Source organism: Acinonyx jubatus, chromosome B4, assembly GCF_027475565.1.
Source record: "Acinonyx jubatus isolate Ajub_Pintada_27869175 chromosome B4, VMU_Ajub_asm_v1.0, whole genome shotgun sequence".
Lineage (NCBI taxonomy): Eukaryota > Metazoa > Chordata > Mammalia > Carnivora > Felidae > Acinonyx > Acinonyx jubatus.
In genome coordinates this window covers 76,925,460-76,931,459 of record NC_069387.1, presented here as the reverse complement: position 1 = coordinate 76,931,459, position 6,000 = coordinate 76,925,460, and the positions used below count along the sequence as shown (strand labels likewise).

The following is a 6,000-nucleotide window of genomic DNA, read 5'->3' as shown; positions in this document are numbered from 1 at the left end:
AGTATGAGAGACTGCCCTTAGCATTAACAACAGCCACACCTCTTACCCAGATGCTCCCTATCGGTTTACAAAGTGTCTTCTTTCACTGTCCTGCATTTGGTCTTCATGACTGCTATCACCAGGAAGAAACCCGAGCCTAGCCTGTGACAGAGCCGGGACTAGGACCGACACCTACATATTCGAAGTTCTCCAGGGGTCAGGTCAAGGAAAGAAGAGAGATGGCAGAGAGGTCAAGGAAGGTCCGAAACCAGGTGGCCAAGGGGGGCAGGAAAAATACGACAGAGAGGTGAAGCAATTCCCAAGTCTTCCCAGCAGAGGGCGATAGTACCCCAGAGCTCCGCAAACCTGCCCAGGCCACGCCCCCTGCCCGGCCCGGCCCGGCCCGGCCCGGCCCCTCCCGGGACCCGGGAGCCACAGGGACCCTTCCCGGGTTTCTAAAGGGTCTGAAGGGCGAGAGGATGGGCGGCGGGTGGGGTGTGGCAAGAGAAAAAGGGAGGATCCGCCGGAGAGGTTGCCCGGGGCACGGTGTGGGTGTCTGCAACGGGGTCAAGTGTGCTGGGGCGCCGCGCGTCTGCGCCGGAAGAGCAAGCGCGTAAAGCGAGCTGGAGGTGCGGAGCTCGGGTGGGCGTTTGCCAGGAGAAGGTCCCGGCGTGGGCGGGGGGAGGGGGTGCAGAATGTCTGTGGGACTTCCTGGGGCGGCAAGATTTGCTGCTCTGGGGAGGCGGTTACTCACTCAAGCTTTGCCACCTGCTTCCCTTCCAGCTTCCAGCCAAACACAACCCAGAGTCCCCGTCTCCACCCCCACCCCAGCTAATGATGGCTGCACCCCCAAGCTGGAACCTGCCTCTGCAAAATCAGCCCTCAGCCTCTCAGCTTCAGGGTAGGCGAGGGTGGGGAGGGGGGCGCCCCGCTGATTCCAGTTGGTGCACTGAAGTGGCACCCAGCTCACGGTCTGATCTTCCCCCTGCCAACCCCCAACTATTGGTCTAGACCAGAACCTTTGAGGAGCAGCTGCAGGGAAGACCTAGCCTGCCAGCTTCTCAGGCTGGGGTCTCCGCTCCCCTCCCCTTCCCCATTGAGCTCTGGCCACACACAGCCAGCAGGTCCCGGATACCTCTGTTGTGTGCCAACGGCCGCTGCAGCCAAGATGGGGACACACGGGTCTCCAACGGGATCTCCCTGCCCTCCAAGAGCTCGGAGTCAATGGGGGAGCCGCCACCACACCACGGGCCAGAAAGTGCCAGTGGGAGGCACAGGTCATCAGCTCCCTGTGGATGATAGGACCTCAGGGGAACCAGAGTTCTGTCCGTGATTGGAGTGCCAAGGTTCTAGCTGGGAGGGAGCTCAGAGGTCTCTAGAGTCGACTTCAGTCAACTTGTGTTCAGTAATTCTTTATTGAACATAAAGATCGTTTTTAAAATATGGAAGCTCCAGCCTGCCACAGAACGCCTGAATCAGAACCTTAAGGGAAGGAGCAGGGTCCTGGCTACTTTTAAATGTCTCGCCGGTGATTTGTTGCTGTAGTTGGTAATCACTGGCCTTACATTCACTTAACCAGAGACGAGTTTCCCAGAAAGTGGGGTTAGCGCCAGGCTTTCAATCAGAGTGAGATTTGGAGAGAGCTGAATATGCTAGTGTGCTGGGACCTAGGTGGCCTGTCACTCTGGTGGGGGGGGGGGGGGCGGTGCTGCATGGACTTCACCAGCTGTGAGGGGGGTGGCTTTCAAGTGACTCTGCAGGGGAGTATGGGGGAAAGAGGCCCAGAGGGCCAGAATTTGCCTAATTTTTACTTTGTAGGAAGAGTTTTGTTTAACTTATTTAAACTAAAAAAAAAAAAAAAGAAAAAACAGTCACCCATTTCTCCCACCTCCCATCTCCTGCCTCTTGCAACCACCAGTTATCGGTACCTGTGAGCTTGGGTTGTTTTTGTTTTTGCTTGGGATTCCATATCTAAGAGAGATCCTACCACATTTGTCTCTCCCTGTATGACTTAACTTCATTTAGCATAATGCCCTTGACCTTCATCCATGTTGTCGCAAATGGCAAGATTTCGTTCTTTTTTACGGCTGAGCAATACATATGTGTACCACAATTTCTTTATCCATTCAGCCATTGATGGATACTTTAGAGTGTTTCCCTATCTTGGCTGTTGTAAATAACGCTGCAGGGAACGCGGGGGTGCAAATAGCTTTTCGAATGGCCGTTTTCATTTTCTTTGGATAAATACCCAGCAGTAGAATTACTGGGTCATATGGTATTTCTACTTTTAATTTCTTTGAGGAACCTCATACTGTTTTCCACTGTGACTGCGCCAGGTTACATTCCCACTGACAGTGCGTGAGAGTTCCCTTTTCTGCACACCCTTGCCAACACTTGTTATTTCTTGTTTTTTCTGATACTGGCCATGCTGACAGGTGTGAGGTGATACCTCACTGTGGTTTTGATTTGCATTTCCCTGAGGAGTCGTGCTGTTGCGCATGTCTTCATGTGTCTGTAGGCCATCTGCGTGTCTTTTTTGGAAAAATGTCTGTTCAGATCCTCTGCCCGTTTTTAAACTGGATTTCGGGGGGTTTTTTTTGCTATTGGATTATATGAGTTCTGTATATAGTTTGGATATTAGCCCGTCGTTAGATACATGATTTGTAACTATTTTCTCCCATTTCGTAGGTTGTCTTTTCATGTTGTTAATGGTTTCCTTCGTGGGCAGAAGCTTCTCAGTTTGATGTGGCCAGCCCCACGTATTTATTTTTGCTTTTGTCGCTTTTGTTTTCGGTGTCAGATCCTCGCCAAGAGCTATGTCAGGGAGCTTAGCGCCTAAGTTTTCTTCTAGGAGTGTTGTGGTTTCAGGTCTTATGCTCATATCTTAGTCCATTCTGAGTTAATGTTTGTGTACAGTGTAAGAGAGAGGTCCATTTTTAGTTTTTTACATGTGGCTTTCCAGTTTTTCCCAGCACCATTTTTGAAACAGCTGTCCTTTCTCCGCTGAAAAACATTCTTGGCTCCTTTGTAGTAAACTAATTAACCACCTATGCGTGGACTTATGCCTCGAGCTCTCCATTCTGTTCTGTTGATCCATGTGTCTGTTTTTATGTCAGTACCGCACTATTTGCGTTCCTATTGCTTTGTAATATAGTTTGAAATCAGGGAGAGTGATGCCTCCAACTTTGTTCTTTCTCAAGATTGCTTTGGCTATTTGGGGTCTTTTGTGATTCCGTACAGATTTTAGGAGTGTTCCATTTCTGTGAAAAACACCGTTGGAATTTTGATAACGGATTCACTGAATCTGTACGTTGTTTGGGGCCGTACAGACCTTTTACCAATATAATTCTCCCAATCCATGAGTGTGGAATATCTTTCCATTTACTCGTCTTTTTCAGTTTCTTTCATTCATGTCTCGTGGGTTTCAACATACAGATCTTTCACTTCCTTGGTTAGATTTATTCTCAGGCACTTTATTCTTTTTGATGAAATTGCAAACGGGATTATTTTCTTAATTTCTCTTTCTGACAGTTCATTAGTGTTTAGAAGCACAACAGATTTTTGTGTCTTCGTTTTGTATCCTGCAACCTCACTGAATCTATTTATTAGTTCTGACACTTTGGGGATGGAGTCTTTTGGGTTTCTGTGTGTAATACCGTGTCATCCACAGGTACTGAGAGTTTTTATCCCTTCCTTTCCAATTGGATACATTTTTCATTATTTTGCTGAATTGCTCTTGACGAGGACTTCCAATAATATGTTAAGTCAAAGGGGCAAGAGTAGATATCTTTGTCATATTCCTGATCTCAGGGGAAAAGCTTTCAGCTTTTCACTGTTGAGCATGATGTTACCTGTGGGTTTTTTTCATACGTGGCCTTTACTGTGTTGAGGTACTGATCGTGTTCACAGTTTTTATCATAAATGGATGTTGAGCTTTGTCAAATGCTCTTTCTGCATCTATCTGTTGAGACAATCAGGTGATTTCTGTCCCCCATTGTGTTTATGTGGTGTATTGCGTTCACTAATTTGTGGATGTTGAGCCATCCTTGCATCCCTGGAATAAATCCCACGTAATCATGGTGTATGACTCTTTTTAACGTACTGTTGCATTCAGTTTGCTAATATTTTGTTGAGGATTTTTGCCTCTGTATTCATCAGGGATATTGGCCTGGAATCTCCTTGTTTTGTGGCATTTACGTCTGGTTTGGCATCAGGGTAAGGCTGGCCTTGTAAACTGTGCTCAGAATTCCCCTCTTGTATTTTCTGGAAGAATTTGAGAAAGATTGATACTAATTCTTTGAATGCTGGGTACTTTTCACCAGTGAGGGTTTCTGGTCCCGGACTTTTGTTTGTTGGCAGGTTTTGGATGACTGGTTTAATCCCTTTGCTGGTAATCAGTGTGTTCAGATTTTCTGTTTCACCATGACTCAGTCTGGGTAGGTTGTGAGTTTCTAGGAATGTGACCACTTCTTCTAGGTTGTCTAGTTCATTGCATAGAATTGTTCATAGTAGTCCCTTCTGAGCCTTGGCATTTCTGTGGGGTCACTTGTAACATCTCTTCTTTCATTTCTGTTTCCATTTATTGGACTCCTCTCTTTTTACTGTCTTGGTGAGTCTAGCTAAAGGTTTGTCCGTATTATGTTTTTAATGTTTGTTTATTTTCGAGAGAAAGCGAGAGAGAGAGAGGGAGAGAAAGCATGAGCAGGGAAGGGGCAGAGAGAGAGGAAGAGAGAAAAAATCCTAAGCAGGCTCCACACTGTCAGCACAGAGCCTGCCAGGGGGCTCGAATTCATGAACCAGGAGATCATGACCCGAGTCAAGAGCTAGAGTTGGACGCTTAACCGACTGAGCCACCCAGGGGGCCCCAATGTTGTTTTTTTTAACGTTTACTTATTTTTGAGAGAGGGAGCATGAGCAAGTGGGGGAGGGGCACAGAGATAAGGAGACAGAGGACCTGAAGCGGGCTCTGCGATGACAGCAGAGAGCCCAGTGTCGGGCTCAGACCCACGAACCATGAAATCATGACCTGAGCCAAAGTCAGAGACTTAAGGAACTGAACCCCCCGGGCGCCTGTCAATATTATCTTTTCAAAGAACCAGCTCTTGATCTTTTCTATGGGGTTTTTTGTCTCTATTTCCTTTATTTCTTCTCTAGTCTTTGTTATTTCCTTTCTTTACTAAATTTGGGCTTCATTTGTTCTTTTTTAAGGTCCTTGAGGTATCAAGGTAGGTTATTTATTTGAGGCTTTTCTTGTTTCTTGAGGTAGGCATTTATCACTATGAACTTCCCTCTTAGAATTGCTTTGGCTGCATCCCATAAATTTTGGTATATTCTATTTCCATTTTCATTTGTCTCTAGGTATTTTTTGTTAAGTAAGCTCCACACCCAGCGTGAGGCTTGAACGCATGACCCTGAGATCAAGAGTCACAAGCTCTACCAAAGGAGCCAGCCAGCTGCCCCTCGAGGTATTTTTTTTTTTTTTGTATTTCTCCTTTTTCAAGTTTATTTATTTATTTATTTAGTAATCTCTGGACCCAACGTGGGGCTCAAACCCACAACCCCAAGATCAAGAGTTGCACGCTCTTCCAACTGAGCCAGTCAGGCACCCCTATTTCTCCTTTGACTTTTTCTTTGGCCCGCTGGTTGTTCAGTAGCATGTTGTTTGATCTCCACATAGCTGTGAATCTTTAAGCTTTCTTCATGTAATTAATTTTTAATTTCATACCATCATGGTCACAAAAGACGCTTGATATGATTTTAGTTCTCTTCAACTTATTAAGATTTGTTTTGTGGTCTAACATATCTGTCCTAGAGAATGTTCCTTGTGCGTTTGAGACGATGTGTATTCTGTTGCTTTTGGGTGGAATGTTCTGTAAATATCCATTAAGTTCATCTGGTCTAACGTATCATTTAAGGCCATTGTTTCCTTATTGATTTTATATCTGGATTATCTACCCATTGATGTAAATGAGGTATTAAAACCCCTACTAGGGGCGCCTGGGTGGCTCGGTTGGTTGGGCG

General features: G+C 46.1%; 1 long non-coding RNA gene across 1 annotated transcript in view; it reads left to right on the top strand.

The window, feature by feature from the left end:
• Window positions 1-360: 360 nt before the first annotated feature.
• The window catches only part of LOC106986445 (uncharacterized), a 15,760-nt gene continuing 10,120 nt past the window's right edge, over window positions 361-6,000 (top strand). The window contains exons 1-3 of the long non-coding RNA XR_008300250.1: window positions 361-608; window positions 763-880; window positions 5,338-5,444. This is a non-coding gene — a long non-coding RNA (uncharacterized LOC106986445). The remainder of the gene's footprint in view (window positions 609-762; window positions 881-5,337; window positions 5,445-6,000) is intronic.